Source organism: Euprymna scolopes, chromosome 44 (assembly GCF_053919585.1).
Source record: "Euprymna scolopes isolate OS-2025 chromosome 44, ASM5391958v1, whole genome shotgun sequence".
Classification (NCBI taxonomy): Eukaryota; Metazoa; Mollusca; class Cephalopoda; order Sepiida; family Sepiolidae; genus Euprymna; species Euprymna scolopes.
In genome coordinates, this window is record NC_136525.1 from 39,803,930 (window position 1) to 39,816,352 (window position 12,423).

The window sequence follows — 12,423 nt, forward strand, 5'->3', positions numbered from 1 at the left end:
CCTTTAGACTTAATTATCGCCTTGATACGGATCTGGAACTAGGAGCCTGCCTGTTCCAGAAGCGCCGACGGGAGCTTGTCGAATACTCGGCAGATGGCGGCAATCAGATTGGCTTTAGTGTTTTGAAGGTCATGTTGGTGATGTTCTCAACCTATTACCAAACGAAGTACTCAAACAGACTCAGATTGGAGGACGAGGGGGTCCAGTGAGAAAAGTTGTAGCACCCTTCTGAAGCCAAGTCTGGTTCTTTTTGGACTTGTGGGTCGGCGCCGAGTCCTGATGCCAGACCCAGGTTTGACAGCGGCCACCTAATTTCACCAGGGGATCATCACCCTCTTCAGCAGATGGAGATATACTTTAGTTGGTGGCTTTCAAGCCTACTTCAAAGATGCGTGTTAGCATTGCATGGTCCTCACTTGAAACTACACGAAAGACAATAACTTTGACCGGAAACATTGTTTTCATTAATCTGGGCTCGTCCCCGTTATTCGTGAAAATCCAGCGATGTATTTTGAGGGTGCTGGCAATATTCCTGTTGTCCTAACTTGGATCGGTAGAGAGCATGGTGTGTTTAGCGTTTGACATTGTGTCTATTTTAATAGAAAGCTACTATCGCTCTTGAGATGTGTGTACAACTAGAACAGCTAGTAGATCATCTGCAACAATAAAAGAAAACCGGTTTTCATCAAACGGAAATGGAAGCATGTCACCTTTTCCAGGGCGACAATTTAATCGTTATACCCTGTACTATGTTATTTTTAATATCTAGTCAGGGTTCTATTTGTAGGGATAGTATCGTTATGCTAGGTTTTCTTGACAAACCCCTTTGCAGCGAGGCCTTAGATACTCGAGTATGGTGACTAGTAGGTATTTAAGTTCTTTCCTGTAGTCATCCAAATTTTCTTCAGTATTCTAGGATGTATGGAGCGACAGATCGACGGAAATAGATTTATAGGGAATTTTTTTCTCAAACAAAGGGACACGTGCGAGGGTGAGTGCGACAAAACACGCGGAATAAGCAAACAAACTGAACTGACACATCGAGAGCCTTATACAATTCATAACATTGAAACAGAGAGGGAGAGAGAGAGAGAGAGAGAGAGAGAGAGAACGAGATATAAAGCAAGAGAGAGAGAGAGATAAAGCAAGAGAGAGAGAAAGAGGGGGGGGGGGCGTAGAATTGGATTGAGTTGGAGGAAGAAGCAATGTAAATAGGTGGTTTTCCCATTGACCTGAGCAATTTATTAAAATTTAGTCACGTCCACACTCCTCCGCCGGGCGCCATTCGTATTTCACAAATCACAAGTCTTCATTTCCTGGCTTTTCTGAGTCATAAGCGGTCACCAAAATTCTTAGGATTTCTCCAGGTTCATATCTCTCTCTCTTTTTCTTTTTCTCTCTCTCTCTCTCTCTCTGAATCTCTCTATCTCCCTCTCTCTATCAATATATCTATCTATTTAACCCCTCTTTTTTTCTCTCTCCGTAGTAATGTCCATATATATCTACCTCTGTCTTTATCTGTCTCTCTCTCTCTATCTCTCTCTCTATCTACTTATGTTTCTCTCTCTCTCTCCCTCTTTCAGTTTTTCTATCTCTGCCTTTTTGTGTCAGTCTCTCTCACTTTCACTGCCTAAATCTTTCAGTGCCTCTACATCTCTGTCGGTTTCTCTCTCTATCGTTATCTTTCCTTGTGCATGTCTATTTATCTCTGTGACGTTCTCTCTCACCTCTCTCTGTTTTCATTCTCTCTTTCTCTCTGTGTTGCTCTCGTTTTGTCTTTGTTTCTGTATGTATTATTCTCACTGTCTGTTTATGTATCTCTCACCTTCTCTCTCTCTCTCTCTCTCTCTCTCTCTTTCTATCTATCTTACTGGTTCCCTCTTTGTCTCATTATGTTGGTGTCCTCCTTTCTCTCTGTTTGTCTCTCGCGGTCTCTCTTTCTCTCTATATATATATATCAATCGATCTATAAACGTGAGAATGTATGCGAAGACATTTCTCAACCTATATGCTCAACAAATCTTTGATCCACAGTATTGAAATTGTGTATATTGGGTATCAAGCATCGAAAAACTTTTTGATCCCTTTTCATCCGGAAAAAAGGCTGAACAGGAATCAAAATCTAAAAAAAAAAAAAAAAAAAAAAAAAATGGTACGTGTGAGTGATCGGAGTTTTATCTGTTTGTTAACTGTTTCAAGAATGCGCATGCGTGAATAATTCCCATTATAGATTACTTATGTTAAGAATAAGCATTTGAAAACACCTTCTAAACGTTTTGCACGCTGATCTAATGATAACTATACTTGATTAAATATCTTTAGACTTTGGTTTCGATCACAGCTCAAGTACTTTCTCTTCTTTTTATTACAATTAGTGAACGCTTTAGGAAAAAACCCATCAACCTCGCATGCACATGTATCTTTGTCTTTCCGCTTTTTTGCTTTATGTTTTAAATGAATTTAACGCTTAATAACTTCACTATTTCTGTTCATGATAAATAAGAATTCTGTATTAATTAAAATAAAATATGTATGCGTATTTTACGACCGGGCAACGCCGAGCAGCCTGCTAATATATATATATATATATATATATATATATATATATATATATATATATATATATACTAGCTGTACTCGGCAATGCGTTGCTGTGGCTCAGTTTTTTTTAAATGGAACACATTCCTCAAGAAAAATTGCATTTTGTTCGTTTATTTACTTTTATTATTTTTTGAAATTTTTTTAATCAATAAAAGTTGTTGTTTTTTATCCCCAAAAGTAAGATAAATTTTTTACCATAAATTGTTAGGTGAAAGTTTTTATTTTCACGAAAACTTGCACTTTTTTTAAAGAAATTTGGCAGTAAACGTTTCTCTTTGAAAACGGAATTTTTATTATAAAAAGAACAGATGAATGCTTTATATGAACACTTTAAATAGTTATGTGAATGTAGAGAAAAGTTTGATTCTTTTTTTCAGGAGAATGTACAAATTATTATTATTATTTTTTAAAAAGATGTTCAGAAAATAAACAGAAAAATACTTCTATCATTAAGTATGCAGAAAAATAACAAAAATGCTGATTTAGTGTTTCAACATTATGATTATAAATTACGATAAACTTGCTGTATATGCGCTGTTTTACGGTTGTTGTACAAATGGAACGGAAACTTAAATTTCGCTCCGTTTTAATCTTTCTTAATTTTTTAATTGTGCCCCCCAAACGAATATAATCAAAACAGTAACATTCAACAATTGTACTTTATGTATATAAAACACAAAATATTAAAAAAAAAAAGTTAATAACGAAAGGGAAATAATTCCATTTTTAAACGAAAAAATCAGTTTGGTATATCTTTTTGTTATTTTTTACATAAGTCCAGCCTACAATTCACATTGGAAATGTCAACATTTATAGGTTGTCGCGTACGTTTACAACGAATAAACACTCCAATCTAGTAGATAGACCAGAATTTTTGTAGGAATTTTTGACACCCCTATCACGAAACTGCGAATAAAATATAAAAAAAAACTCGTAATTTCTCCTTTAAAAGTGGGTTGTTTATTTTCTTTATGGATTATACTTCTAAACTAAACTATTAAAATTGTTTTAAAAGTAATAGAAATATTTTTTTTATTTTTTAAAAAGCAGTAATAAATTTTACGAACTCAATATTTTTCAATTTTTAAACTTTAAAAATCTATCAAAATTTTTCTATTGATTCTATTTTTACGATATTTTCAGGATCAATGTGACATTCTATACTCTTCCCAATAAACCGAATATAATATTTTAGACAAACGTTTTTTAATTCACGCCCCCCCCCATTTTCAAGTGTCTGTTAAAAAGTAAATAATTAATTCATGTATTGAAGTTTTATATATCACAAATTGAAGAGAAAGGGTCAATAAATAATATATTCAAATGTAAAACGAAAAAGTAGTGTTTTTTAGAAATTTATCTGTAAAGTTTGAATTTTTTTTAAAACAACGTTGTTTGCTTTTTCTTTTGTCTTTTTTGTTTTTAATGAAACCTTAGTCCTTGCTCCTTTAATTGAAAAAAAATTAGGGCTTGAATTACTATTTTCGAGTAGTTATAAGCTTGGAAAGACAGGGGCTCGAATAATTCACGCCTCCCATTTTGAAATGTCTATTAAAAAGTAAATAATTGATTTACTCACCAAAGTGTTATATATCACAAATTGAAGATAAAAGATCAATAAATAATATATTCAAATTTAAATAAAAAAGTAGTGTTTTTAGAAATTTAACTGTAAATCCGAAGTTTAAAATCTTTTAAAAAAAAAAACACTTTTTATTTTTTTAATGAAACCTTGGTCCCTGCTCCTTTAATTGAAAAAAAATTAGGGCTTGAGTTACATTTTTTGAGGAGTTATATGCTTGGAAAGACGGGGTGGAATTATTCACTATTTTTCACGAAATTCCTGACACACCTACCAATCTACCCATGTTAGACGGCTTTCGGAATAGACACCCCTAACCTTGCCAGCATACCCGAAAAGCTATGAAAGTTGACGTGTCGAATGTGAACGATGAGTTGGACGTAATGTAAAAATGTACCGAATTTAAAAGGGAACGAAATTCAAATTTCCGTACCATTTTTACAACCGTAAAGCAGAGCATTTTATGCAAATTTTACCTAACTTACTGTATTAATGCTATGTTTTTAAGCAAAAAAAATTATGTTTTACTATAAATTCCTTAATTCATTTCACCTTAAATAATTTAGGTGACTGAAATAGGAATCTAATTGAATCTTTAATTTTCTGAATAGTATGCGAGAAATTCATTTTTCTTCGAGTTATATTGAACTTATTAATACGGACTTTAGGGGCTTTTTTTGGAATGTTCTTGCACTAATGGTGCAACATATTTTGAAATTAGAAAAATAAAAAAACAAAAAAAACTTTGTTTTAGCATGTTAAAACTATTTAGGTTGGTAGATAATTAAATTCTACTGTACTGGTATAAGTTTTTTTTTTTTGCTGTTGTTTCTTGCTTTTTACAGTTTTCGACTAAATTAAGCGGGGTTTCGGCTGTTTCTTGCTGTTTACAATTTTCGAATAAATTAAGCGGGGTTGCTTAGATCGTATTTTAAACTAAACTTCGGAGGTTGGAATGCCCCCCCACGTAAAATATACTTGGAAAAACCGATTTTATAGCGAGATTTAAGAATGGTTAGCCGAAAAAAAGGTGAAAAACAAAACAAATAATGAATAAATAATTGTTACCAAAGGCAATAAATGCTACTTTTTTTTACTTACATGAATGAGTTTATTTTATGTTTTAAAGTATTTTCAAGCGCTTTACTTTATTTTATAATCTAAAATTGCAGGTGTGTGGGTGGTAAATATCTCAAGATTTTCTAGAATTCCCCGCTAGATTGCAAACGAAATCTCCAGATCTAGCAGGAAAACCGTTAAGTTGGGAACACTGGTCACGTGACAGGAAGCAGTAATAAATAATTGTCCCTTAGTAAAAAAATGGCCTATTGGTACAAAGAAAACCATCTATTTATCATAGAAAAATTGAGTATAATGTCATAATTAAAAAGAAATATATAAAAACACACATGGATATAGTAAACATATTATACCAAAATGCGGAAGCCATCCGTCCAGTGGCTTTTTAGACTATTTATTGCGAACGAACCAAGAGTTACATTTATATATATATATATATATATATATATATATATATATATATATATATATATATATATATATATATATATATATATATATATATATACTAGGAAAAGTACCCGTCGTTGACTGGGTTCAAAAACAGCCTAAATCGTTTTTGTCAAAAATACTATTATTAACCAATACTTTTTCTTATTTAAAACGAGAAAAAAAGGTCTCCCATGAAATTGAACATTTCCCAAATTATATTTGCATATTATCCGAACTAAAAAACACGCGGCTTTTTTTCTCTTAAAGTATGCATTACTTCTAGCTAAAGTTAATACATAACCCTAAAGGTATTACTTCTTAACAATCTTTTTAAACGAGTTAAAAATAACCAGACTTTTTCAATTTGATAAAAGTTCCATTATAGCATATTTATTATGGGGTGGAGCTGGAACGGTTTAACATCCCAGCTCGACCTAGATAAAGGCAAAAAGTATCCATGCATTAACATGGGAGGGGAGACTGTCTTCAAGTACTATACTAAGCCGGGAAAGGGGCAACGGACTTATAAGTAGATATTAATAAGTCCTTCTCACCTTTTTTGTATTGTATTTTATTTTATTTATTTATCCCCCCTGGAGAGTAGATAATGCATGTGGATGTGTTATCAGCATCTCCAGTAACTCTCGCTTCTCCTTTTTTAGCTTTCAGTCCTCATTTCCAATGAATGATTTTTCTGACAAAGGGTGAAGAAAAAGCTGCTTTCCAGGTCGGTAGTACTTTGTAAAGAGTAGTCTGAGATGTCGAAAAATTTCTGTTTCTATGTCTATCGTTGTGGTCATGTCATTAGTAAGGGTGCTGGAGGTAAACGTTTTCATCTGGGCTGACGTTGTCCGCCTGATAGTAAGGGACGCGAACCTTGAATTAACCACTAAGGAGGCTGTCCTATCAGCAGGTGCAAAGTACCGGGGGGGGGCTGTTGTATTGCCAATTGGTGAACGGATTCTGGACTGTACAGTAGTTTCTAGTAGGGCCTCTCGATGCCATACTAGTGGGTAATTGTTACGGCTTTACCTTATCATGTGCCACAGAACAATAATTTCTTGTCTTTTTCTCTCTTATTTTCCCTCTATGTCCTGCTCCAACAAAGTCTACCGACCTGCCCCACAAACCCCCAAACCTCGACAATCATGACAAATCTCCAAAAAAGAAACACGAATAAACCTAGAACCCCATCCACCAACGTAGACCCCTACTACCAGTTTTCCTTCTCCAACATCAGGGGTCTACGTTCCAGAGGTTGAAACCCAATTACAGGAGACGAAACCAGACATATTCTCTCTAAGTGAAACAGCATAGGGCCAACCACTTCCCTAGACGAATTCATAATTAAAGGACACTCCAACTTAACATCTAAATCTGACCCCCAAGATCGCCATGGGCATGAAATATGTGCCTACATCAAAGATGGCTTTCCATGTGGTAGGGATATCTCCAGAGAAGACCCTAATTTATCTTATATGTGCTTCCGGGTTGCACTAGCTTACACCACTGCATTTATATTTGCCCTCTATCGCCCCCACAACAGTGGGGTTACTATCTTTAAGAGCATATCTGAGAAAATTGACCACATCCTGTCTGCTCATCCTTCAGATAATATTAACATTTGCGGTGACTTCAATGTCCATAATGTGGAATGACTGACACACTCAAATAAAACCGATGATGAGGGGAGGTTTTGTTATGATTTTGCCATTGCCTATGACCTCACTCAGATTGTTCACGAACCCACCCGTGTGCCCGATACACCCGGTCAATATGCAAGCTTTCTAGACCTTTTTCTCACAACTTCCCCTGAGCTCTGTTCATGTTCCGTTCTATCTCCTCTGGGATCCTCTGACCACTCCGTTGTATCAGTTAAAATAAAAATGAATTGTAATATGTCTTCAGACGTACCTCTCCACCGTACTGTATATCGATACTGACTGGGATAGCTTCCGTACATTCATATCTGACCTACCTCTGCATTCCATGTTTAAAAAGGAAGTGTCCTCTATAGTATCAGACCTGACCGAATGGTTAATTGTAGGCGTAGACCGATTCATACATCAAAAAAATTCCAACAAAAACCTAACAGCCAGCTATGATTCTCCCCTGAATGTGCTGCTGCCATCGCGCACAGAAATCACTTTTTCCATATCTACCAACGTAATAGATGTACTGAGACTAAAGCTGCTTTCAGGACTGCCAGCAACCAATGTAAAGGAGTGATAAAACATGCAAGAGAGCTATATGCTCATTCTGTTAAATCCAAAGTAGCTGGGCAGCTGCTTGGTTCCCACCAGTTCACGCAAATAGCAAATGGACCTAAGGTCATCTCGTCAGCATCAGACAAGGCCAGGCTATTTGCCAAGAACTTTGCAGCTAATTCTACCCTATGCGACAATGACCATCAACTCCCTGTATTTCCTCCTATAACAGACAACAAGCTATGCAACATACAAATATCTGTGCGTGAGGTCGCCAAGCTAATCAAGAACCTTGATTCCAGTAAAGCAACTGGCCCTGACGGCATTCCAGTTATAGTGCTGAAAAAGCTCCAACCAGAACTTACAAAACTGTTTACGCGTTGCCTTAAGTGCTTTCCAACACCCTGGAAAACCTCATCAGTGGGCCCTGTATTTAAGAATTCAGGTGAAAAATCATCTCCCACTCAGTACAGTCTAATAAGTCTCCTATGTGTCATGAGTAAGTTGTTGGAATTCATATGAAATATAGAAGTAGTGAACCACCTCAACAGGAATAACCTTCTTAGTGATATGCAATATGGTTTCCTCTCTCCAAGATCTACAACAGATGTGCTAGCGGTTATATCACATAGGATTACTGAATCTCTTGATAAAGGTTTCCTTTACAGTGCAATTGCTCTTGACATATCGAAAGCCTTCGGTAAGGTATGGCCTACTTCACAAGATTTCCAGCAACGGTATTACTGGAAATGTTTTCTCAATCATTAAATCATTTCTCTATGATAGGTTCGTAAGAGTAGTGGTTGATGGGCAGAAATCAGAGGCCCACAGTATTAATGCTGGATTCCTCCAGGGGTCCATCCTGGACCCAACTCTCTTCCTGATCTACATCAATGATCTCCCAAAACGCATACTTAAATCATTCGTTGACATCTATGCTGATGACACGACCATCTATGGCAACACATCAAAGGCCGTAAATGACAAAATTCTCTCTAATTCTCTCTCCTCTGATCTTGAGCACGTGGTACTTTGGGGGGAGAGGTGGCTGGTCACTTTTAATGCATCCAAAACCAAGCTTCTATCTTTACATCATCAACGCTCTGATCCCCATCTGGCATCAATTGAAATGGGTGGCTCTCGTCTTGGGGAGGCTCCGTGTTTTGACAAGCTCCTGGGTTTGACCTTTACTCCTGATCTGAAATGGAACACATACATCAACTAGGTTGCCAGGGACGCTGGGAAAATGGTGGGATCTTTCTACCGCTCCAGAAGATATCTCACTACTGATGCAATTCTCTATCTGTATAAAAGCCAAGCACGTCCAAGGATGGAGTACTGCTGCCACGTCTGGACAGGAGCTGCTAAAATAGCCTATACTGCCTTGAAAGAGTACAAAATAGACTTCGTGGTTAAGTGGGGGTGCTCTTTTCTCTTCCCTGCAATCTCTTTCCCACAGAAGAGATGTTGAGAGCCTGTCTTTGTTTTGTCGTTATTTCCATGACAAATGCTCGTCTGAGCTCCAATCCCTCATCCCCCCTCGCCAATCTTTCTTTCAGGAGAAACACCCGTCTGGCTGAAACTACTGTCAATAATTTTCCCCACTCTTCTCAAGCTTCTTTCTTAGAACTGCACGCCAGTGAAACTCTCTGCCGCTTGCATGTTTCCCACCTGACTACAACTAGGACGTCTTCAAGTCCAACATAAATAAACCCTGACAAACCGCCCCCTTAAGTAAGACACTCTATCAAAACCCCAATACTAATGATTATTACAATACTATCTCATTGATTACTGTACACGCAATAACCCTTATCCCTGAATGGCCTTCCGGCCTTGATAAGTGGTGACTCCCATGTAAAAAAAAAGCCTACAGAAAATGGACTCTGATTTAAGAAAGTATGATAGATTATGATAGGTTATGAAAAGTAAGGATTGTACAGAGATAGCTTCGAAATGTGGGTTATCAAAACCAAAGCAAAATATGATGAAAGTGAAAATAAAATAGATAAACCCCATAATTTATTATACCATACATGTTCAGATTGAAACAATTGTAAGATAAAATGAAATAAACTTTTCGTTGCCATCAACATCTAGTCTTGATTTTGCACACACAGTGTATATTAATGCTCAATTATGAAATGTGATAATTTTGTAGCTTAATCATTAAGTCAACCACTTTTGGCTTCAAACCTATTGGTATATGAAAATTTACTGAATTACACGAACTCAGTATATTACATATAAGTCTCTCACTCTCTCTCTCTCTCTCTCTCTCTCTCTCTCTCTCTCTCTCTCTCTCTCTCTGTATATATATATATATATATATATATATATTATATATATTATATATATAGTTATATATATAGTTACACACACACACACACACACACAAACACACACACACACATATATATATATATATATATATATATATATATATATATATATATATATATATATATATATATATATATACAGGCAGGCCGCCCGGTGTTATCCGATCGCAAAATACGCATGAATGTTATATTTTAATTAATGAAAAATTCTCATGTTATATAAACAGAAATACCGTAGGCATTAACGTTAAATGAATTAAACATTAAATTCTTTTCAAAAAATGAATTAACCGTTAAATTCTTTTCAACAAATGAAGTAAAAAAAAAGGAACTTAACTGAGACATGTGCATGTGAGTATTGTTGTTTTTTTTTTAAAGAATTAACTTCTTTAAATGTAAAACCAAAAAAAGTACTTGAGCTGAGATCGAAGCAAATACAGTGAGTCAAATACGATAACCATTACACCAGCTTGACATGACATCTAAAACGCCTTTTCCTACCAACTCCTACTTAATATAAGAAAGCCGTCATATTTCCCGACCGCGCATGCGAATTCGTGAAACAGGTGAGAACAGACAAAAATCCGATGGCCTCCCACGTACCAATTTTTCAATCTGGATCCCTTAGTAGCACTTTTTTTCCGGATGAAAACAAATTAAACCTTGTCCACGTATCTGAATACTCTATATAATAAATTCCAAATACGGCATAATCGCGTTGACACACCGGTTCTCGTCAGATCACCGAAGTTAAGCAACGTTGAGCCTGGTTAGTACCAGATGGGAGACCATTTGTAATTCTAGGCGCTGTATGTGCTCTCCGCTTATCTCGGCATTTGTTTCCAGTCGTCCTGTACATACACTTCACTTTCCACTGGTATTTAACAATGTCGACTCAGAAGAGGTGTGGTTGCAGATTGCGCACCTGCTGCCACAGAAATTTCATTTCACGCGCAGACACCCCTTCGTGGGTATCCATAGTCTGTACACGACTGAAGGACACCTATATATATATATATATATATATATATATATATATATATATATATATATATATGTGTGTGTGTGTGTGTGTGTGTGTGTATGTGTGTGTCAATCAGTAAAGAGAGAAAATGAAGGTATAAAAACTATATTGATTTATTCAGTTGTTTGATAAGTGTAGACATCAATCGGGGCATGGTGTAAAAAGCAACTCTTTATAACACGATATTTCAGAGCCAAACGCTTCTCATCAGAAGAGCTTATACGGAAATCAATAAAGAGAGAAAAAAAGGTATAAAAACTATATAGTTATATATATATATATATATATATATATATATATATATATATAGAGAGAGAGAGAGAGAGATTTATACAGTTATTAAATAAAGGTTTACGTCAATTAAGGGTATTAGGTTAGTGGGATCTCTTTATGCCATGGTATTTCGAAACCTAATGCTTCTCATCAAAAGAGTAGAGAAGAAGGTAACATTAAGAGAATGCGACGTCAAGCGATGGTTTCATTAGGAGCGAAAGAAATTATTGAGGTTGTTTGGTGGAATTATATTGATCTCTGTGATACAGGAGGAGTGTAGGTTGTGATATATAATTTGAATGGGCGGATAGCATGTCTATCAGAGTGGGATTAATGTATATAAATATATATATATATACATATATATACACACACATATATATATATATATATATATATATATATATATACTGGCTTGAGGTAGTTGCATCATACTGGGTTTAATGTATGCAAATATATGTATATATATATTTGTATATATATATACATACATATATATATTTTTTCTTTTTTTATTTTATTTTTATTTTATTTTCTCTCTCTCTATATATATACGCATAAGCCTGAAGAGTCCTAGAGTGGATGAAACGCAGAATATTCAGTGTAGCTTAATCGCCATTTACATTTTATAACTTACTAATTAGCTCTACCTACGTATTGAACACTTTTTAAGTAAATACTTAAAGTTTACGCATAAATTTATACTTTCGTATATTAATTTTATGTAAGTAAATGAAGTATATATATATATATATATATATATATATATATATATATATATATATATATACTGATTTGAGGTAGTTACCTGTCTAGCCGCACTGATGAGCTGCGATACAGCGAAACAGTACTGCATGTGGATGACTATAATGCTCCTTATCT

The 12,423-nt window shown here is 35.3% G+C and overlaps 1 pseudogene; it reads left to right on the forward strand.

Moving 5' to 3' along the window:
- Positions 1–10,944: 10,944 nt before the first annotated feature.
- LOC145268873 (5S ribosomal RNA) lies at positions 10,945–11,060 on the forward strand (annotated as a pseudogene).
- The last annotated feature ends 1,363 nt before the right edge of the window (positions 11,061–12,423 follow it).